We start from the raw sequence: 24,087 nt of genomic DNA, 5'->3' as shown, positions 1-24,087 counted from the left end.
AGGGATTGCTAGCAATCCGAATCATCTTCAGTTGGGGGCTCTAGAGATTTTTCTAGGCTAGGTATCAATAGAGGACCTGAAGTCAGGCTGTTGCGGTCTGTGTAAGACCTGTTTTGCTTCTGGTTCACCCTACTCCAGTGCAGCCCCCGCGGTCCTAGCCCAGAGTTCAACCCAGAGCACTGATTCCTTTTTGAGGTCCTCTTTCACATAATCCAAGGTTTTCTGACAGTCCTTATCCCTAAAAAGAGCCCTGACATCTCGGCCTGCTCTAATCCAAAGGATGGAGCTCTGATCTTTGATCTTCTGAGTAATGCTTTGTGGATCACTCCCTCTTCTCATCCTACTTTTAATCTCATAGTTTCAGTTGGTCCTGACACTTGGGCCCACAGGGTTTTTTTTTTTTTTTTTTTTTTTTTTTTTTTTGGCCTTTGTTCCCTTATCTAAGCTGTTTGTTAATTGGCAGACAGAAACTGCTGGAAGCCCCACATTAGGTCCTTTCTCTCCACCCTTACTATTAAAATCTGTGGTTCTTAACCCTGGTTTTAATCTAGATTGCCTGGGGAATTAGCAAAAACATTATGCCCAGTTTTACTCACAGAGACTGTGATATAATTGGACTAGAAAAGGGATGGCTCTTAAGAGATTTGAAGTTGGGACCTGTCATTGATATTTTTTAAAAAAGTTTTCCAGGGCTATCCCCATGCCTAATGGTTAAGAGATCTGGTCCCACATGGTTGACTCTCTTTGAATCCTGGCCCTGTTGACTTGAAAAACACACTTTGTGTATTTGTGTCCCTAATTCTGACAGGACTGAGAAATGAAAGAGAAGAGATTGTGACATGACCACACCCTGTGCTCACTGGGGAGCATGTCCACCATCTGTCAGTTTAAAAAGGAAAAAAAGCTTTCTAGAGGATTTTTAATATTTAGCCAAGGTTAACCATAGACTTGGGACCAGCAGATGGTGCAATGGTTTACATCGCTTGATTCCCATGTAGCCGACCATCGCAGACCCAGCGGTTTAAAACTCAACGCCAGGTGTTTGTGCATGCGCCTGTGGGCCCAAAATCCCAAGAGGAGAATGGAGGAGAAGGGATTGTGACATGGCCATCTCCCCTAGGGAGTGATTTCTCACTTTCTGTCTCTCTGTCTCTCTTGTGAGCACACACACCCTACAGCAAAAATCTCTCTCTCAAAATAAAAAATAGACTTAAAGATGATTATAACCTTCTAGGCATCATTAAATTTCTGTGATAAACATCTCAATATTGTGTGACTTTGTTTTGAGTGAACATTTTAGATGTTGTATGCAAAGATCAAAACCAAAACAACAGCTCTCAAAAGATACTGAATTAATAGCCTGATGCAGTCAAGATAGTAACCTATGTTTTTGGAGTAGTAGTTGGCATAGGATAATGGTTAAGAACATTGGTCCTGTTCTCATATGGGCTCACATCTTGGTTCCTTGACTCCCCAGCCGTTTGACTTAGGGTGAGATGTTTTATCATTTCATTGCTCAAGTGGAAAAGATAAAATGACTTGCCTTACCAAGTTAATGAAATAAATTAGTATGTATAAAACACCTAGAACAGTGGTTAAAACTTAGTAAGGATTTGAAAATTGTTGACCATGATGGTTATAGTACTTGTGGTGATATGCATTTGTGTTGATGACTGTTTTATTATTAGGCATTTATATCATTTGTAGTTTTTCAGTATTATAAATAATGCCATGGCAGATTACCATTTACATAAATTTTTATCTCTCTTCAGTTCCTTAGAAATAGTATTAGCTCATCACCTTCAGCCAAAATCAGGGTTGGGAGAGAGTGTCAAAAGAAGCTTTTGGAGCTTTATTCAAGGACAAGTTGGTCCTTAGAAAAATGCTACAACAATTTCTTTATGTGTAAAAAAGAAAAAAAAAAAAACCAAACCCTTGCTTTATCTACTAATTAAAAAAATAAAGCTTTTATTTAGCACTATTTGCCAAACACAATTCCAAGCCTTTAGCATTTATTTTTATATTGATACTTACAACAAACTTATTAGACTTTTATAAATGAAAAAATTGCTAAATAATTTTCTTTTAAAAATCTATTCTTAAAGTTACTTTAATTGCTCAGGTTTAAAATTTCCTTTAATGGTTTAAATTTTTATTCTATACGCAGTTGCAAGTACTTGGGTAGGTTCTTCTGGAAGTTCCTTAAGGATAAATTAGCTTTCTGTTCCTTTTCCTCCTAAAGCAAACATCTTGTCTGTGGAGCCCTTTTCTCCACTTCTAACTTGGCAAAGGAGCTTTATAAATAATTGTGCGTGTGTGCATATGTATAGAAGAATGTGTGGATTGTGGAGGGTTGCAGCTCCAAGTCATTCCTTCAACTAATTTCATGTCATTCTCAAATTGAAGATTGGAATGATTTAATGTTTTTCTTTTCTAAAGGCTAGATTTTTATAATGTTACATGTGAAAATGTATAGTATAAACAAATATTTGTATAGGTACTACTGAAATTCAGAATTATGTTATATGAAGTACAGGAGTTAATTTTACAAATTTATTAAAACAGTTTGATAACTTGTTCTGTGTTTAGTTGACTTTACTTTTAGCTGTAACAATCAGATTAAACTTGTTTACTGACAAGCCTGAGTTATATAAAATCTTTAATTAAGAGTATTTAGTTAGAGACTGCTTTTCCATTTCTTAACAGAATGATTAAGTCTTTTTTATAAAAATCTACCAGCACAGATTTTACTATTAATAATGTGTTAATGCAAATAAACATGATTAAAATAATTTCCTTTGAAAGCAATCTAACAATACTGAGATGAACCTGAAAGAAATGTAGGTCAGTTGTGAATCAGGAAACTAAATGAACAAATCTGTTTAATGAAATCCAAATGAAAAGATTTCAAACCTAATTTTAATTTCTGCTTTATATCCAGCCACTATGGCATGAGCAAATATCCATAGTAAAGCTTTTTTGGTTCACACATGGCTTTTGCCTATTATTTATGAGGAAATTACATAAGAAAATGAAGGGATGATACTAAGGGGTGATAACAGCTCTAGAGGCCTTGAAATGTACAGAAAAACTCATTTCTTTGATATGATAGGATAGTTTACTGGTCAAATATTTGAATATTTATGTAATAATTGCCAGGTAGCACTCTTGACATGTTTTAGCTCATTCAGACAATTATTTCTTGAAGGCCTATTATATAATAGAATTGTTGTCGTTGCTGCAGTGGTGGAAAGACAAAGTTCTGTTCTCTTGAAACAAATAAATTAAATGGTGGCTACACATGGAAATCGTGGCATTCAAGAGGGAAGACCAATAGAGTTAGACTGTTGACGTCTTTCAGGGCTCTCCTGGTTCCTGCCATCAAAAAGCTTGTGGTCCAGTCCTTTTTCAGTTTACTGATTTACCCCAATATCCTAGTATTTCCTACAAAGCTGATCACTTCCCTTCCTCTACTATTTTAAATTTCTTAAACTCATTTTAAAACAAAAGACCTTAACTAATATGTAAATTGGACTAAGAGTGAGGTTTTACAATAAACTCAGTGAAGGTCACATGTTCACTCCTAGACTAAACGCTGTTCATGAAGATGTGGGGTTTTTTAGTACAGATGGTAGCTTATTTCTAATTCCAATCTTAGAGTTAGGCAGTGAGCATTTCACACACAGTTTTGTCCAGGACAGACAAAACAATCTCCACTACAGTGTGCATCTTTTATATGCTTTGTGTTTGGGACTTTGAAATTTTATTTCATTATATATCATGTATTTATCAAGAATTTGTAGGACCTTATGCCAAGAGAGGATGTTGTGTTCCTTCTTTACCAAAAAAAAAAAAAAAAAAAAAAAAAGGTGGGGTGCCAACAGATGGCACGGTGGTTGAGGTGCTGGACTCCCATATGGCCAAACATGGTTCAAGTTCTGGACCTCATGGCTTGCTTTCTCATCCTATTCTCCCACCCCCATCTCTTTCTCTGGTCATATTTAAAAAAATACAATAATAGTGATAATAAATAAAATTAAATACAATAGTTCTTAGAAAAAAAAGTGAAAGTATTCTGACCTCAGAAGAAAAGAAAATTACTACTTTTCACAGTTACTGGTTTTGTGTTTTCAACGAGCTTTTTTGGTAGTTTGACCTTCAGCTTTTCATATTTGTCCTAGCTCCCTTATTAAATCATAAATAGCTTGAGGGCTGTCCCTATGTCACCATGCTATACTAACTTTCAGAAAATGTTGAATAAATGTTGACATGATTTGAATTTAACAAAAATCATGTAGACTTTCATAATAGGATTGGCTTAAGTTCATTCATTATTATGAGATTATGAGTTATATTTGAGTTTCAGAGAAATGCACAAGGATCCCTTTTTAATTTTTAACTTACAGAAAAATTGCAAAAATAGTACAGAGTTTACCTCTGTATCTCTTACCCTGCTTTATCTAATGTTAACATCTTGCATAGACATTACCACTATCAAAAGTAGGAAATAAGCATTGATTCAATATTATTAATTTTTTTACTTTGAATTTCACCTACTTTTTCACTAGTGCCATTTTTCTGGTCAGGATATCGATCTAGGATCCCATGTTGGATTTAATTGTTATTCTGTCTTTATTCTTTTTCAACCTATATAATTCCTCAGGCCTTTTTTGTTGTTCACAATCTCAGTTTGAGCTTCTCGTGTTTTCTCATGACTGGACTGAAGTTTGGCATGTTTGACAAGAATACCACAAAAATCATGTGAGCCTCTTGTCATGGGACTCCTGATGTTTCTGTGTCTTACTGATGGTGTTGACCTTGATCACGCAGGGATGGGAAATTCTGCAGGGTTTCTCAGCTGAAAAGCTACTGTCTTTCCTTTTATAATTAATAAATTACTTGGGAGATACTTCTATAATTATTATTATTCTGACAAGAGTTGAATTACTGTTCCTGTAGAAATTTTAATGCAATAAAAATAAAGTTAATGTGAAACAAAATAGTCTTCAAAAATTACTTAACACCAAACAGCTCATGATGCCATCATTTTCAAGAGAGCAAGTAAACAAAAAATGGGCAGCAGGAGGCATGGGACATGGTGGTTTTTTTTTTTTCTTTCCTGAAAAGCAAGGATTTGCAATTTTATAAAGAAAGGATTGATTTACATATTGCCTTACTTTGTAGAAATAATAGACTTACTCAGATAAAAGAAAATTCTTTTTCATAGCATATCATATAGATATGCGGTTCATTGAAATTCTTAAAAGTACTAAAAATTGGGCTCATATTTTTATTCTATAAAGGTTTTACCTTTATCTTGCCTGTTTTTAATGAAAAAGAATCAATTCTTATTATACCTGACCAAAGCCAATGGCTTCAGAAAGCTTTATACCCTATTTGGAAGCGTTCTTCATTGTCCTAATGAAAGCCCTCCAACAAGCAATTCATCCTCTCTGCTTTTGGGAATAAGCAACCAGATAGATCACTTCAATGGCAAAGATAAAAAGATGAGATAGTACTTTGCCATGGCAACAACTTTGAAAATTCTAAACAGATCACTTTCTCTTATTTAAATATAAATGCAGTCTAAAGTGGCAGCAAAAATGACTGACAAGTTCTCAATCAGAATCTAGCACCGAAAAGGTTTCCAACTTAGAATGTGTAGCAGTATCTACCACAGAACAGAAATGAACCATTAAATATTCTGTTTCAAACTGTTTCAGCAACATACCTAAATTGCAGTATTCCAGTCTAACCTTAATCATGTGTTTAATAAAGTATACTTTGGCTTTAAGCTAGACAATTAGGAACCAAAAAAAAAAAAAAACCAAAAACCAAAAACCCTCCAAAATGCATTTGCCATAGCATTTTAAGTTTAGGATTGTAAAACTGGAAGTCTCATGAGAGCTATTTAAATTTTACAAAGTGGTTGGTCAAAATTTACACCCTCATTTTGTGGCTTTGACTATTAATGTATACACCGAGCTGTGTGTAGTGTGTGGATGCATTGTAAGGCTAACAGACATGTCTTTCAGTAATTTAAGATATTTTGAGTCATCGGCTTGGCAGCTGTAGGACACAACACATTTGTAATGTCATATTCTGAAATAATGCAGCCATTGTGGTGACATTTACTAAGACAGAATTATGATTCCGTGGTCATCTAAGTGTGTGAAAGACAATCTAATAAATACCCAAAGTCTGGTATTTAAAATGAGAATACTCCTTTAATAATGATCAACCTTTCATATAGGAAAGGCCTTTTAACCTCAAGCCCTTCACAAGGCAGTGCCAACAATTTTTATCTTACTTCTATTTTGCTGGCTCTCTGATGTTTTTTGTAAGTTTATTATTTCTTCCATGAGTAAGAGAAAGAGCGCATACCCCAGCAGGGTCTTGATGCTGTGACCTGCGTGTCCCGGATCATGGGCACATATGTGTCTGGCATACTCACGGAAGTCTCTGACTTGAGCCTGGAACCTCTCATCTGGGTCAGCTCACCGAGAGCTTAGTTTTAGTGCTGTGTCCTACTGGCTCCTGGTAATAATTCTATGGGTAATTACTTGAGTGATTGAATATGCTAGCTGAAGGCGACACCTGTTTTCTTTTCTTTATTTGTGAGAGGGTACATTTGCTTGCCAGAGAGAGATGGAGAGACAGGAAGCACCCCTCATGATTCGTGGTCACACCACAGCCCTTCTACTTTTCTTCACCCTTCTAGGATTTGGAGCTTGCATACATATACGTCTGGTGTGATTTTCAAGCCACTGGGACTGGGGTTTGAATTACACGGTTGGTCATATGGGATCTGGCTCCCTTAACCAGCAAGCCAGGGGGCTAGCCCCCTTTTCTGTTTTTGAGAGATACAGAGATGGAGAGGTGTAGAGAAAATCAGAAATGAAAAGGTAACTGATGGAAAATTTAGGGCCTTGATTTTATTGTGTTAATACACATACTAGAGCTAATAAAAATCTTAGAGAACCCTAAATATTTGTGGAGAATTTGTTGTCAGAGAATTTTAAGAATTTATTTAACTATTATGTAACGTGTATTTTTTTTTAAAAGAGAGATTTTTGCTATAAGGCATGTGTGCTTACTGGAGAGATGAGAGAGAGAGAGAGACAGAGACAGACAGAGACAGACAGACAAAAAGTGAGAAATAATCCCCCAGGGGGGTTGGCCACACTTTAATCCCATCACCTCCATCATTCTCCTCTTGGGATTTGGGGCACGGATGCACATGTGCCCAGCGTGAATTTAAGCCACCAGGTCTGGGACTCAAACCCCAGTCAGACATGTGGGCATCCAGTGACATAACCATTACGCCACCTGCTGGTCCTGGGAACTGTGTATTTTTAAGTTAATCTAATAAATATCAGGAAGTGTCACAAAGTAAGACAAATGCAAATGCGTATGAGGTAAGTTTTGGTTTAAAAGATAGGGAATATATGAGAATTCATTTAATGATAGTTTTCAATTCTCTTTTCTAGGCTGAAAATACCGACTTTGAAATTCTTGAAAAATGTTCTTTTTCTTTTTTCTTTATTAAATTTTTAAGAGAGATTTTTGCTTTAGGACTTGTGCACTTACCAGGGAGACAGAGACAGAAAGTGAGAAATCACTCCCTGTGGAGATGGCCACAGTGCAATCCCTTCTCCTCCATTTCCTCTCTTGAGATTTTGGGCATGCATGCACATGCCTGGCTTGAGTTTTATGCCGCTGGGTCCCGGTCTTGAACCGTGGTCGATTATGGGAGTCCAGCGACATAACCATTGCACCATCTACTGGTCCCTGAAAAATGTTCTTTTTCTTGCCTCCTCTTGTCCATACATGGCCAGGAGTCAGACTTATTGTATGTATGTATGTATGTATGTATGTATGTATGTATGTATGTATTTAATTAATTTTTTTGTAGAGGTTTTTGCTATAGGGTGTGTGCACTTGCCAGAAAGAAACAGAGAGACAGAAAACAAGAAATCACTCCTCAGGGGGGATGACCACACCACAATTCCTTCTCCTCCATTCTCCTTTTGGGATCTTGGGCACACACACACGCACATGCGCCCAGTGTGGGTTTAAGCCACTGGGTTTGGGACTCAAACCATGATTGACTACAAGGAGGAGTTCAGCGACATAGCCGTTACGCCAACTGCTGGTCTCCAGACTCATTGTATTTAAATGGACTTATTTCTAAATTATCAGATGATACTGTGGTTGAATGTTTAATAAGTCTGTAGTTGTGTAATTTGACATTGCAGAAGATCTGAATTTTTAGACTTTCTACTTCATTATCGTTGCATTTGAACTGAGCAATTAGTGTATATAATAACAGAGATGTAATTGTTTTGATCAAGAATATAGTATTAGGACAGGCTCATTGCCTAATGGTTAAGGGAGCTGGATCTCACATGGCCGCCTGCATTTCACACTCTGGCCCTGGCGGCTTACGAAACATGCAGTAAACATGTGTGCCTAAAATCCCATCAGGATGGAAAAATGGAATAGAGGGGATTGTGGTGACCACATCCCACTAGGTGAATGCTTTCTCTCCGTTTGTCACTCCGACAAGTGCATACACACTAGCTTATAAACAAAGAGGAGGAGAGAGAAAATATTAATATATTGGTAGCGGTAAAATAGATACGTGACTGTATCTTGGCCCCTTTTGACAGTCCCTTGCCTACAAGGTAAAAACTTTTATTTTGAAAACACTGATTTCTAGGAATTTTTTTCCTTATGAATTGTTAATTTACTTTTTATTATTTTATTTAACTTTATTTATACATTGGTGTATGTATATATGTATGTGTGTATGCACATATTTTCATTTGACCAGAGAGGGGCAGAGTGCAAAAGGGAAAGTGAGAAACCAAACTTCCAGGTCCAGTACTCGAACTGCTGTTAGTCATATGGGAGTCCAGCACCCTTAACCACCACACCACCTGCTGGCCCCTAATTTGCTGTTTTTATCATGGAAAAACACATAGCAAAATGTAACTATTTTTAAGCACGTAAGTAAACAGTTCAGTGATATTACATACATTTATATTGTTGTGTAACTATCATCACTCTCTGTCTCCTGAACTGTTCTATGATTCTAAACTGATACTCTGTACCAATTAAATAACAACTCCCTATCTTCCCGTCTTCCTGCTGTCCCTATGAGTTTGATTATTCCAGGTACCTCATGTAAGTAGAACTGTAAATTATCTGCCTTGGTAACTGTTTTCACTTAGCATACTATCTTCAAGGTTCATTTATGTTGTCGCACCTGTCAGAATTTCATTTCATTTTTTAAAGAACTGCCACAGGGTAGGTGCACCTGTCGGAGAGAGGAGGAGAGGGGGCAGGCACCCCACAATGCGGCATGGCAAAACTGCGATCCCTTCTCTATGTCATCATAGTTTTAGGTATGTACACATACGAGCCCAGCTTGGTTTTTCAAACCGCTGGGGCTTGGATTTGAACCGTGGTTGGCCATGTGAGATCCTATTCCCCTAACTGCCAGACTACAGAGCCAGCCTCCTTTTTCCTCCTTTATGAAAGAAGAGAAAGGGAGAGGGATAGGTTTTTGTGCCAGTGTTTCTCTGTGTTGACCTCCTGCCCCAGCCTCCTGATTAGCTAGGATTATAGGCATGTATAGCTACACTCAGGGTGTTGAAATTGGCTTCAAAATTGTAGAACCCAGGCCTCCCCTGCATGTAAACCTCGTAAGCAGTGGCAATATCTGTGTGGCACTGCTGCTGGGCTTCATTCCTTTTTAAGGCCGAATAATATTGCAAACACACACACACACACACACACACACACGTATATACATACATAGACACATATACACAGCACATTTTGTTTATGCATTCATTTGTTCGTGAACTCTTGAATACACTATCTTTTGGCTTTTGTGAATAGTACTGCTATGAACATGGCTAGATAAGTAACTGTTTGAGTCCATTTTTAGTTCTTTGGGTGTAGATCCAGAGTAGAATTGCTGGATCATTTGGTGATTCCATTGTTCGTTTAATATTTTGGGGAATCACCGTACTGGTTTCCATAATGGCAGCAACCAGTTTACATTCTCACCAGCCATGTACAAGGGTCTTAGTTAAACTGTATCCTTGCCATCACTTGTTAAACTTTTCTGATTTGGGGGTTTTTAAAAAATAGTAGCCATCTTTTTTTTTTTTTTTTTGAGAGGTTTTTGCTGTAGGGTGTGTGCGCTCGCCAGACAGACAGAGACAGAGAGATAGAAAGTGAGAAATCACCCCCCAGAGGGGATGGCCACGCCACAATCCCTTCTCCTCCATTCTCCTCTCGGGATCTTGGGCACGCATGCACATGCGCCCAGCATGAGTTTAAGCCACCGGATCCGGGACTCGAACCACAGTAGACTACGTGGGAGTCCAGTGACATAGCCATTACGCTGCTGGTCCCAAAATAGTAGCCATCTTAATGGGTGCTAATAAGTTCATATTTGTTCTTCTAAGATTCTCTTCACTGGATTATTTGTTTCCTTGGAGAATCTTACTATAAATAGCAAATTAAGAGATTCTAATATATTATTGCCTTATGGGAGAATTATTTAACAGTAGGAGAGTAACCAAAAAAGTTAATTCAGTCATTCAAAAAATATATATTGAATACCTTCTCACTCCGTGTCACATGCTGCATTAAATGTTGAGTATACAACTTTAAGATCCAGTCATCTCACTATTGAGTATATGTCCAAAGGAGAGAAAATAAATATTTCAAAGAGCTCTGTGTACTCCCATGTTTATTGCAGCTGTGTGGAGTGTGCAAGCAAAACAACCTCCACTGTTCTGCTGCATTTCAAATCTTACCTGGGGTGGTCGATTATGGGATAATAGCTCTGGCCATTGCCTTTAACAATAGAGAGGCCAGGGACCAGCAGATGGCATAATGGTTATGTCCCTGGACTCCCATGTAGTTGACTGTGATTCAAGTCCTGGACCCTGCAGCTTAAAACTCAAGCTGGGCACGTGTGTGTGCATGGCCAAGATCCTGAGAGGAGAATGGAGGAGAAGGGATCGTGGTATGGCCATCCCCTTGGGGGGTGGTTTCTTACTTTCTATCTCTCTGTCTTTCCAATGAGCACACGTGCCCTATAGCAAAAATATCCCTTAAAAAATAAACATAAAACAGAGAGGCTAATGCTTTTTGGTGGCTAAAGACTTTTGCCTTGCTTCCTTGGTCCTTAACTGTAGGGAAGCTACTGACCTTGAATCTCTTAGCCCCTGAACTTCTTTGCCTCCATCCCAAGTTTGTTAGGAACTTCCTAAGAGTTCCAGCTTACTGGGCCACCTGGTAGTGTGGTGATTAAGGCAGCTGGATCCCACATGGCTGACGGCAAGGTTGGAGCCTCAGAACCAGAGGCTTGGAAAGCACACCAGGCTTGTGTGTATTTATTCCTAAAATCCTAGAAGGGAAGGGATTATGGTGTAGCCTTCCCCTCTGGAGTGTACTTTCTTTTACAGTCTCCCATCCCTGTACCCCTAGAGCACACCTGCCCCTAAGGAAAAAATAAAGGTCCCAGCTTGCTGAGGGCAGGCAGCAGCTATGGGGTGGGGAGGTCAGACCAAGTAGTGCTGGATATCAGCAGCCACAACAGCAGGTAAGGATACAGGGGAAGTAAAGTCTGCAGGTGCTGTTGACCCCCACATTCCCATTTTGGAAGTTACCCTGTGATGGTAATCTTGTATCAAGCCCTCTGTGAAGTTGCTTAGTTTTTCTCAGAACACATTCAGACAGACCTATTCATGGTAGCCTGATATGGATATGGAATCCACCTAAGTGTGTATCAACGAATAAATAAAGAAAAAGTGTGCGTGCGCACACACACACAAAATGCCATTCAGCCGTTACAAAGAATGAAATCTGGGGGCCAGCAGGTGGCATGTTGGTTAAGGTGCTGGATCCCACATTGCTGACTCTGTGGTCAAAGTCCTGGACCTGGTAACTTGAGAAGCACACATGGGCAGTGTGCATGTGTACCCAAAATCCCAAGAGTGAAATGGAGGAGAAGGAATTAGGGCATGGCCTTTCCTCCTGGGAGGTGATTTCTCATTTTCTCTGTCTCTCTAGCGAGCTGGCACGCCCTATGGCAAAAACCTAAAAAAAAAAAAAAAGGTGGAATGTAGGTGGGATTTTTTATTATCCTTATAGGCCCAGTGTCATCACCAGGATCCTGAAAGTGTGGAAGAGGAAGCAGAAGTGCTGAGAAGTACTTGACTGCTTATGGCTGCCTTTTAAGATGTCAGGAAAGGAGGAGGAGGTACGAGCCAAGGAATGTAGGCAAGCTTCAGAAAATGCAAAAGGCAAGAAAATGAATTCTCCTGTAGAGATTCCAAAAACACGGCTCTACTGATGCCTGAATTTCAGCTCAGTGATACCCATTCTGATCTTTAAAAAAGGAAGATAATAAATTTGTGTTGTTTTAAGCAACTGAATTTATGATACTTTATTATGATAGCCACAAGAAACCCACATGCATTTTGTCACTCACCCTAGTCCTGGATCTGCTCCTTCTGTGTCGCCTCTCCCTTCAGAGCTCAGTCCATTTGCTTTTCTCCACTGTGGTGGTGCATCGGTGAGAATTTTTAGTTGCAGACAAAAGAATCTGCTGTAACTTGTTTTAATACAGAAGCTTGAAGGTTTTATAGCATAGGGAGTTGTTGGGAAGACTGAGAATAAAGCCGAACTTCAAGGAAGGGCTCTTAAAACCAGTGTAGAGGGGGCCAGCAGGTGGCATGGTGGTTAAAGTGCTAGACTCCCATGTGGTTGGCTGCAGTTCAAGTTCTGGACTTGGAGTCCTGGACTTGGCAGCTTGAAACTTACACTGGGAATGTGTGCATGTGCATCTGGGATCCCCAGAGGAGAATGGAGAAGGGATTGTGGTGTGGCCATCCCCTCTGGAAGGTGACTTCTCACTTTCTGTCTCTCAGTCTCTCCCGGTCTCTCTGGTAAGCACACATGCCCTGTAGGAAAACTCTCACCAAAACAAAACAAAATAGACAAAATAAAAAAGCACACTGTAGAATTAGACAGCCTAAGGAACTGATACTTCTGCTTTGATCTGAAAGTGACAGAATCAGGGGGCTGCTACCACAGCTTCCAGATTGTTTTAGAAACCTGGTTCCAGATAATTTTGCCTCTGACATGACCCAAATTTTAAGTGTGGTTCATATTGCTGTAGACTGTGTGGTCCTGTTACCTTTGGTCTCAGAACATTGTCTTCTTGCTATTTCTAAACCACACGAGGCATGCTTCTCTTACAGGGCATTTGACTTGGTGCTCTGTTCACCTGGAACCTTTCCTTTGGTGCCTGGATGGTTAACTTCAACTCTTCAGGTAAATACAGTCAGCCCTTTTTACGGCAGATGCAGAACTTGCAGCTATGGAAGGCCCACTATACTATACCATTTTGTGTTAAGGGACTTGAGCATTTGCAGATTTTGGTATCTCCAAAGGTCCAATTTCCTGAGGATAGGGAGGGCCAACTGTAATGTACTGTAATGAGACTGTCCCTGCCTATCCTGTTTAAAATTGTAATTCAAATCCATCTGAATACAACAAATGCTCTGAGCTTTATTTATTTTTAAGTACCATCATATGCTGCTCAATTAAGAGGGAATATGCCTGAGAACTATGTTCTGAGAACTGCATTTTAGGCAGTTTCATCATTGTGAGAACATCAGAGTACTCTTACACAGACCTGGATGGTGTAGCCTACTGTATACCCAGACTGTGTGGTACAATCTCAGGGGACACCGTCGTAAACGGGGCCTAGAGTATGACCGCATTTCTCACTTTCTAATGTACTGTGTGCTCTACTTTATTCTGTTGCTAGTAACAAATTACTTAGTCTGGATAACTTATAAGAATAGATTTATTCCACTCATGGTTTGGAGGTCCAAGGTCCAGAGACCGCATCTGGTGAGGTTCTTCTTGCATAGTGGAGGGCAGGAGCACATGTGTCCTGATCTCATTCTTTCTCCTTATAACCATTAGGAGTCATAGGGGCCACGGTTCCGATGACCCTAATCCTCATCTCCCAGGGATGCTGCCTTTCAGCACTGTAGTTAGATGTTTGCCCTCTTATTCACAACACAGCCACATCTCAACATCAGAATTTTTAGGCCACATTCAAACCATAGCATTATGTAATTTACTCACTTGGGTTTTTTTGCGAATGCTTGTCTCCTTCCACTACAGCAGTTATTTTTCTTTGTTGATGTATCTTTAATGCCTACAGCAATGCTGAAATATTATGTTGTTTGCTCAGTCAAAATTTGTTGAGGGAATGAGTACAAATCCCTGATAATGATTTGTTTTTTGAGAATTTTATGGATTAGGTGATTTATTATGTCCTTTTTAATCTCAAGATTCTATGATTCTAAGTAAGGCTTCCAATGAATATGACTTTAATAATTTTTAATCTCTAGATTATTAAAGTGAAATGTAAATAGTTTGCCAGAATGTTCTTTTATGTTAATGGAACTACTTTCAATTTTAGTACAGTATTTATTGCTTTCATACATCCAAATTTTTTAGTTTAGCAGAGTGGGGTTATGTAGCCGTTTTTGCATGCACCTGTTCAATAGTATTGTATAAAGTCTTTATTTACTTATTTATTGAGATTTTTTGCTATAGGACAAATGCAGTTGCTGGAAAGAGAGAGACAGAGAGACAGAAAGTGAGAAATCACCCTCCAGAGGGGATGGCCATGCTCAATCCCTTCTTCTCTTAGGATTTTGGACATGCATGTTTACATGCCTGGCATGAGTTTTAAGCCACCAGGTCTGGAACTCAGAACCGTGGTTGACTACGTGGGAGTCTAGTGACATAACTAGTATGCCATCCGCTGGTCCGTGTATAAAGTCTTTAGTTCATTAGTAATTGATTAGGAACCTTTTTATTGACATGATTTGTCCAAACATATGGTGGAGCAGTTGAACATAAATTGCAAAAGGTGGGTCTAGCTTCTGTGGTGCATCAGTAACACAGTGTCTTGTGGGACTGGAATGCCACCATGGCCCATTACAGGTTTAAATCCCCAGGTCAGCCTGAAAACAGAATGGGCATGGGTCCCCAGATCTTGAGACGCTAGAGGGTTGGGGAAAGGGGATTACAGTGTGATGAGACCTTGTTGAGTGTGGGTTATTATTTTTTTTAAATTTATGCTTTAAGGTGCATATGCTTACAGGGGTTGGGGGGTGGAGTGAGAAAAATCTTTCACAGGAGATGGCCATGCTGCAGTACCTTCTTCTCCATTCTCCTTTCGGGATTTTGGGAATGTTCGCACATGTGCCCTGCGTGTTTTTCAAGCTTCCAGGTCTAAGACTCAGATATGCACAGTTAGCCATTTGGAATCTAGCAGCTTTAACTATCATGCAGTTTTTAAATTTTTGAGAGAGAGAGACAGAGGGAAAGTGAAAAATCACCCCCCAGGGAGATGGCCACACACAATCCCTTCTTCTGGGATCTTGGGCACACATGCACACATGGCCGGTGTGAGTTTCACGCCACCAGGTCTAGGACTCGAGCTGTGTTGGCCATGTAGCAGTCCGGTGACATAACCACTATGCCATCTGCTGGCCCTACCATGCGGGTAGTTTTAAAAATTGTTTGCTTATCGTGGAGTAAAAAGAAACAATACTAAATCATTTTAGCGTAGTCATATAAAATGATCTGTAATTTATTCAGAGATGGGTTATCTAAATTGTAGATTATCAAAATCATAGAACCTGTTTTTTATTCCTGTTATTTGCCTTTATGTGCTTAACATTTCAGAGATGAGTAAGTGGTAGTGAAACTGAAATCATTCCGTCTTACAGCATCTTAGCAACTGTGATGGGAGATTTGTGATTGCTAAATTAGAAGGTAATGGTCAGAATTAGTGGTTGGTCTATGTATTTCAATTTTTAGTTATATTGTTCTCTGTTGTCATAGAAAATTAATTGAGTTGATTGTAGCAAATCCTTGTTTCTCTCTCTTAATAGTTGCTTATTAAAATTCTCTCAACATTACCATTATGTAGTCTCTAGTGGAAGGAATGGTCACCTTTATTCTCCTTGTTTCCCTAAATGTTGCTTGCCCTGTGAGTGATGTTGATCTTTATAAGCCAGGAGAATTGATGACAGGAAACAAACCTAGATCAGATACTTGTGTTATTATTCAGATAATGGTTTGTTCTCAAGTTTTATGTTTCGAGATTTGGACCATGGTGTAATGGCATTGGGAGGTGTTGAGGCCTAGTGAGTAATGATTGGATTATAGACGCGTCAGCCTCATGGATGTGTTACGTTAGTCTGGTGAGAAACTGAGCTTGGTCTAGTTCTTGTGAGATGGAGTTAGGTCTCCCGAGAGTGAGTTGTTATATAAATAGGAAGATGGCTGCCCCCATGTTGTGCTCTGTGTGCACGCCTGCCACCCTCTCTGCTTAAGTCATAACACAGATCAGCCTGTTGCCAGCCCAGTGCCATTGGACTTCCCATCCACCAGAATTGTGAGCCAAATATATTTCTCTCTTATGTATTTAGTTTTTGGTAATCATCAGAGGGTATGTGTTTTCATCAGAGACAGAGAGATATACATAGGAAGAAAGCACCCACCATGCTGTTTGGCCATGTTACAGTTCCTTCTCCATTTGTTCATCCTGTCAGGATTTGGGACATGCCCGGACATGTGTCTGGTTGTTTGAGGTTGACCATGTGTGACCTGGCTCCATTAGCCAATATGCTGCAAGGGTGATCCAAGTCTTCCATTCTTTCTTTCTTTTTTTTTTTTTTTAAGAATGATTTTATTTAACTTTATTTATTTATTTATTTAAATTTGATCAGAAAGAGACAGAGACAGAGAGAGGGAGAGAGAAAGTGAGAAAGCATGCTGCCAGGCCCAGGACTCAAGCCACCGTCAACCATGTGGGAATCCAGCATCCTTAACCACCACGCCACCTGCAACCCCAAACCCTCCATTTCTTTGTAAATCACTTAGTGTCAGATATTTCTAAGGCACTACATATACCAGACAATGAAGCAGTCAGTACTAATACATTTTTCATACAGGCTGAGAAAGGAAGGAACACCAGCTGTTCTACCTTGTTCTCATCACTGTTTTCAAGACTAGATAATATTAACTTCAAGCTTATTTCCTTTTAAATGTGGTTGATGGTGTATATATTATGAAAGCGTGGACCATGATTCAACTGCACTGATTACCGATCAAGGCTTCTGTGAGGGGTCATGGTGGGTCTTGGGCATGACTCATGCAGTAGTTACTTAAAATTAATTGTCCTGTTTATATTACTTGAAGTCTACAAAATAACCTTGAATGTCTTTATTTCCCCAGAGACATTTTCTCTCTTCCGCCTCTCACTGTCTCTGTCTCTCTAACTAGCACATATACCCTATGGCAAAAACCTTTAAAAAAAAAAAAGCCAGGCTGAGAAAGGAAGGAACACCAGCTGTTCTACCTTGTTCTCATCACTGTTTTCAAGACTAGATAATATTAACTTCAAGCTTATTTCCTTTTAAATGTGGTTGATGGTGTATATATTATGAAAGCGTGGACCATGATTCAACTGCACTGATTACCGATCAAGGCTTCTGTGAGGGGTCATGGTGGGTCTTGGGCATGACTCATGCAGTAGTTACTTAAAATTAATTGTCCTGTTTATATTACTTGAAGTCTACAAAATAACCTTGAATGTCTTTATTTCCCCAGAGACATTTTCTCTCTTCCGCCTCTCACTGTCTCTGTCTCTCTAACTAGCACATATACCCTATGGCAAAAACCTTTAAAAAAAAAAAAGCCTTTTTTAATAAAAACTCGAATTAATTCTGTTACTTCTTAGATTTTGTTCATCTGTTTCCTCTCTTATCTTACTTGCTCTTCGTCCCAGTCTTCTCAGATACGAAGTGTACTCTATTTTTAAAAATTTTGTTCTGTAATCTAGTTAATAGATCAGTTGGTCATGATTCTCTTAGAGTGCAGATTCAAAAGAATGGTGGGTCAATTTTCTTGATACTTGAGGTTTAATTTTTATTTTACAAAATTCTTACTTCTCATTTAGACTAGGAAATTTTAGGAAATGTTAGAATGTAGGAAACCTGTATCTTTTCCTTCTTTTGAGATTTTGACTTTTAGCATGTAAAGGACCTTCCTCCAGTATTGAATATTGTTTTTCAAAAATTGGCGTGAACAGTATATTATGTCATATAAAAAAACTAATATAGGCAGTTAAACTTTCTGAAGTGTTCACTTTGGCAAGAAGCTTAATGTTTCCAAGGCATTGTTTTCTCATCTGCAAAGTGGAGATGCTTAGCCCTGTCTCATAGAGGTATTATATGGATTAAAGGATAGAATATATAAAAACATGTGGTATTGTTTGAGTCATTGATACTCACATTAACATATTAATAGAAAAGGATAAAGTATGTCCAAAACACCCTATGAAAGAAGATACATTTTAGTAATCAAATTAAATATATGTCGAAACTTAAAGAGATTAGGTTTTAACTGTCTGGAAAACTTATCTTGAGTAACTCACACTCTGAAAGTTCGGGTTACTTGGAGTTTTGTAATAATTTAATTTTCTATTTCTCATATTTACTGTGTGGGCAAGGAAAAATATCTTCCTTTTAAACATCTTAGGGTCGTTGGCTTGGTCCCCTTAAACGACAGATTAACGAGAGAAACATACAAATTTATTTCATACAAACTTTTGCAGCGTGGGAGCCTTCATGAAGAAATGAAGACACAGAACTGGTTGAACCTGAGTGTTTTTATGGTAGGTTTAATGAAAATGGAAGGTTGTGAACAGGATAAAAAGTAGGAGCAAATTTACATTGGGGTAAATTGAGCAAGGCCTATTTGTTCAGATTCTTCTTATCGTCTGTCTGTGGAGATAAGATGCTCCTTTCTGGTATGTGGAGAGCACCTCTCATTTGAGAATCTTATGACCTGTTTTAGGGGAAGGTCAGAACGTCTGTCCTGTACATGCTGTTTCTCAGATTTCTTCAGCTTAAAATATTTAATGTACCATGTGTCAAATTTGGAGGTAGCTTTTCTGAACCTCATTAACTAGTTTTCATTTTAAAAACTAGCTAGCTAGCTGGTTATCATTGCCAGAGAGTGAATGGCCCCTCTGGTGAAAGAGTAATGGGCATACCACAATCCTTCTTCCTCCCATTTCTTCATCATGTCAGGATTTGGGGTAAGTATGGAACACTCGCAGTGTGTTTTTCAAGCCACTGGGGCTAGGATTCAAACTGTGGTCAGCCATGTGCGATCCAACTCTCTTAACTATTAAACTTCAGGGTTAGCTCTCAAGAACTTTAATTCTTGGTTTGTAATTTATGCACCATGCTTAGAGATCTAAAGAGGATTGGAGGGCAGCGGAGGGTGCTATATCTGCCACACATTACCTAGCTAGTCCTCAGATAAACGTTATTTCCCTTTGTAAAAAACATAGCATGCTGGATTTTTGCTTGTGCACCTATTTACATTTCCTTTGAAACATACTGTTTTAAAGTTTTGTTGTCTTTATTTTTTAGATAATTTAAAAGTTGGTTAAATACCCTCTTCATATGTACTTATAAATACAGTCTTATCATACTTCTTATCTAGGTACTATGTAGGTCCTGTCTTTGTATCTTAGCAGCAATTTTTAAAAAGAATTATTTGTTTAATTTATTATGATTATTTTTTAATTTGACCAGAGACAGAGAAGGAAAGTGAGAGAGTGAGCTGCCAGGTCAGGGGTTCGAACTGTAATTGGCTATATGGGAGTCCAGTGCCTTAACCACCATACCACCTACTGGCCCCCTTAACAGTGTTAAAAAATATATAATATTTTATGTAAAATCGTATTTTATTTTATTCTATTTATTCCCATTTCTTTGTGAATTATATTTGCTGTTAAACGATGTGGCATATTTATATAAATTCATGTTTACCAGATTAGGCCAAGAGGGAAAATGTAATATAATCATAATCATATCATCTATTCAATATGATTCTATTTTCTCTTGACACAGTTTGGTAAACTGGTGTTTGCAGAGATACACGATAATGTCACACAGATAACAGTTTTGTACATTTCATTTTTCAGTGCTCTTCCGTGAGTGTGTGTGTGTGTATGTGTGTGTGTGTGTGTGTGGTATTCAGAGAAATTAGATGAGATTTCTCTTCATTATGAGCAACAAAATTCCTTTGCTTTATTACAGCTTACTAGGTCTCAGTGAAAGCAGCTTGAGAGGTGACTGTGCTAATTCTAGAATACAGAAGTACTTATGTTAAGAGCTGGGATGTGAGATTGATATTTGCGACTCAATAGTCTCCTTTTTGAGAGAAGGATTAAAAAATATTTAAAAGTACAATTTAATCTTTAACAGTGAGATGTGAGGCTTTTTTTTTTTTTTTTATTTTATATAAGAGAGGTTTTTGCTATAGGGTGCATGCACTTGTCAGAGAGACAAGAAAGATAGAAAGTGGGAAATTACCCCCCAGGGAGGATGGCCACATTGCAGTCTCTTCTCCTCCATTCTCCTCTTGGGATCTTGGGCACATATACACACGCACCTGGTGTGAGTTCCACGTGACTGGGTCCGGAACTTGAATAGTGGACTATGTAGGAGTCCAGTGACGTAACTAGTAGCCATCTGCTGGTCCCAGACTTGACACTTTGTGTTTTGCAACGGTTACGCCTAATGCTGGGACAAGTAAGGTCGTGCTTTTTTTATTACAGAATGAAAGCTATATCACTTATATTATTATTTTTTTAAAAAGTTTTTGCCATACCGTGTGTGCGCTTACCAAAGAGAGACAGAGAGGGAAAGTGAGAAATCATCCCCCAGGGATGACCACACCACAACCCATTCTCCTTCATTCTCCTCCTGGGAGCTTGGGCACACATGCACTCAGGCCCAGTGTGATTTTTAAGTCACCGGGTCCGGGGCTCGAACTGTGGTTGGATAGGTGGGAGTTCAGCAATGTAATCGCTATGCCATCTGCTGGTCCTGGAAACTATATCATTTTTAGAGTTAATAAACTAGGGCTGTCCCTGTAGCCTAGTGGTTAAGGGAGTTGGATCCCACATGACCCACTACGATTCAAATTTCTGCCCCATGGCATGAAAAACATGCTGTGTGTGAAAAACATATATTCATGTCCACGCATGTCCCAAATCCCAACAATATGCAGAAATGGAGGAAAGGGGATTACAGTGTGACCCACTGGGGGCGTTATTTCTACCCCTCCCCCATTTCTTTTTCTGGCAAGCCCATACACCCTCTGAAAGTTTTTTTTCAAGAAAACATTAATAAACTGGAAATGCATGCTTATCACTTTACATTATAATATGTGCTGTTTAGACCATTTATGTCCAAATAATAGGTAATGTACATACTTTTTATTAATTAATGAAGGATTTTTAAAAAATTTGCTCAGAGTACTTAGAATAGATTCCTATCCTATATTTCAAATATTTAACCATTTTTTTTTTTTTGAAAGGTTTTAGGTTTTTACCATAGAGTGTATATACTCGCTGGAGAGAGACAGTGAGAGGGAAAGTGAGAAATCACCGTCTAGTGAGGATGAATGCACTTCAGTCCCTTCTTCATTCTCCTCAGGGGATTTTGGGCAGGCATGAACATGCGCCTGACGTCATTCTCAAGCCTCTGGGTCCAGGACTGTCATCACAGTTGACCATAACCACCATGCTACTTGCTGGTCTTCCATTCTCTCTTTTTTTTTTTTTTACAAAATTGTATTTGTAGCATTAACTATACAGCTTTAGAAGAAAGAATAAAGCTCTAGTTAATGTTTGCTTTAACAAAAACTATAAAATGTTTTGTATGTCAAAAACAAAACCTACAATTTCATGCTATATTTGTCAAATATAACAAAAATTTCAATTTGTTGGGACCAGCGGTTAGTGTAATGGCTATGTCGCTGGACTCCCATGTAGTCGACCGCGGTTCGCGTCCCGGACCCGGTGGCTTAAAACTTACGCTGGGCGCGTGTGCGTGCGTGCCCAAGATCCCGAGAGGAGAATGGAGGAGAAGGGATTGTGGCATGGCCATACCCCCTGGGGGGTGATTTCTCGTTTTCTGTCTCTCTGTCTCTGTCTGTCTGGCGAGTGCACGCACCCTGTAGCGAAAACCTCTCCAAAAAAAAAAAAAAAAAAGAATTTATAGGTTTGTTTAAAGGGAGAAAATGAAATGAAAATTTTTGGAGGGGCAAAAAAGGGTACACTGGTTCATTTGTAAATCTCAGGTTTGTAATCTTATGGATTTAATGATTCCTTTAAACATTTCTTGGAACAATTAAACTGTGTCAGTAACTGTGTTAGATAGAGTCAGGAGAAACAGTACTCAACAGGGTCGATAAACTTCCTATTTCACTGAAGCTTAAATTCTAGTCAGGACAGCAAAAAATAAATAAATAAGTAGACAAGACAATTTCATAGAGTAGTAATTAGTGCTAAGAAGGAAATAATTGAGGGTATGGTGATAAAAAGTAATTGGAACTATTTTAGATTCAGTGTGCCAGGAAGTTCTCTCTGGAAAGGTGATAATTAAGATGATAAGAAGGTGCCAGTGGTGTCTGGTTTCCTTAAATGATAAGCTGAATTACTTAGGTCAACTTTTTCACAGAAATTAATGAAACATACTGGATAAAATATGTATGTAAATGCTTTAAAAAACACTTAAGCTTTTAAAAGATAGCCTCTTTTTACATGACAGCCTGAAATCAGATAAGGACCAAAGAGGAATGAGTCGGTGCTGAGCCAAACAGGAAAATAAAGTGGAAGATATTAAAAAGAAGTATGGCCACAAAATACCTTTTATACATATTTACATCACAGGTACATGTAGCCACCGTGGCTGGAGGTGGTCCAATCTGGTGGTGGTCTCCAAAACAAAAGTTAAGTCTCTCCATTGTAACTGGAACCTCAGTCTGGAGTGAAAGTTTGGCTGCTTGTTGCTTGAAAGCCAGTAGTCCAGGGACAAGTGTTGGTGGAAAGGGAAAGTAACTTTTTCAGGAAGTAGCACCCTGGGGCAAAATCATGGATCTGTGTCCCAAGTATAGGTCCCATTTCCCAAGTTACAGGTCCTCATAAGTTTTTAAAATAAGGGGAAGCATCTGCAGTCTGCATGCTGCTTTGCAGCGTCTAAGCTGATAAATTCTTTTCGCTGGTCATGGAGAGGGACCTAGTGGCAGCTACCTTCTCTTTCTCTCTGTAGCCCAATTTCTGCAAAGACTCAGCAAGGCTATTAACAACTTCCATCATTAAGCATTAGGTTAGATCTGTTGTTTGGGAGGTGAAAATTTAGGTTCTGTAAAGTTCATTGTAAGGGAGGTGAAAGATAGAAGTTATGGACTGATTTTCCTAAAGGTTAATTTATTAAGAATGACTTCCAAGACTAAGTTCAATATGGATTGACTGGGTTTCTTACAGGATGGTTACATAGAGATGACGCATGTTTTGCTAGACTCCAGAGGACTACAAATACATTTCCATGCATGCTGTCAAAGATAACAAGGCACATGAAGAAACAGACAACTGAACCAGAATAGGCAAAAGCAGTCGGAACCCCACAGACTGCAGATACTGAATTATTAGACAGATCTGAAGCAACTGTGCTTATGAATGATGGCACACATGAAAATGTCTGCAAGGAAGTCATAAAAAGCAGCAGACTAGATTTGAAAAGGAAAGAGACAAATTTTTAGAAATGGAAACTGCAGTAACAGATTGAGCTTTTGGTTCTAGCTGTGTTGAGTAGTTTGTATCAAATGAACCCTCCTACTGAAATGGGTTATAAAAGTTGGGCCATATATTAAAAAAAAAATAGCTACTTGAAGGCCTTAGGGAGTGACCAGCGTAGGCTGGACTTAAGAGGCTGAATCTAGAGGAAAGGGAAGCTTGAGAAGTGATCTCCACATTCATTATGGTTTTTTCCTCAGGGCAATTTCAAATTGTCAGTGCTAGATAGAGCTCAAGCAGAAGGAAGCATTTTAAAAGGCTAAGAAGTCCAGAGAGGCTGGGAACTGAGGCCAAACCTG

General features: G+C 38.8%; 1 protein-coding gene across 2 annotated transcripts in view; it reads left to right on the top strand.

Annotated features, from left to right (window-relative positions):
* HS2ST1 (heparan sulfate 2-O-sulfotransferase 1) overlaps nt 1-24,087 on the top strand; it is a 196,628-nt gene that overhangs the window by 60,575 nt on the left and 111,966 nt on the right. The window lies entirely within an intron of this gene.

Source organism: Tupaia chinensis, unplaced genomic scaffold (assembly GCF_000334495.1).
Source record: "Tupaia chinensis unplaced genomic scaffold, TupChi_1.0 Scaffold147417_1, whole genome shotgun sequence".
NCBI classification, from domain to species: domain Eukaryota; kingdom Metazoa; phylum Chordata; class Mammalia; order Scandentia; family Tupaiidae; genus Tupaia; species Tupaia belangeri.
The sequence above is the reverse complement of the archived record's forward strand: the minus strand, read 5'-3'. Positions and strand labels throughout refer to the sequence as shown.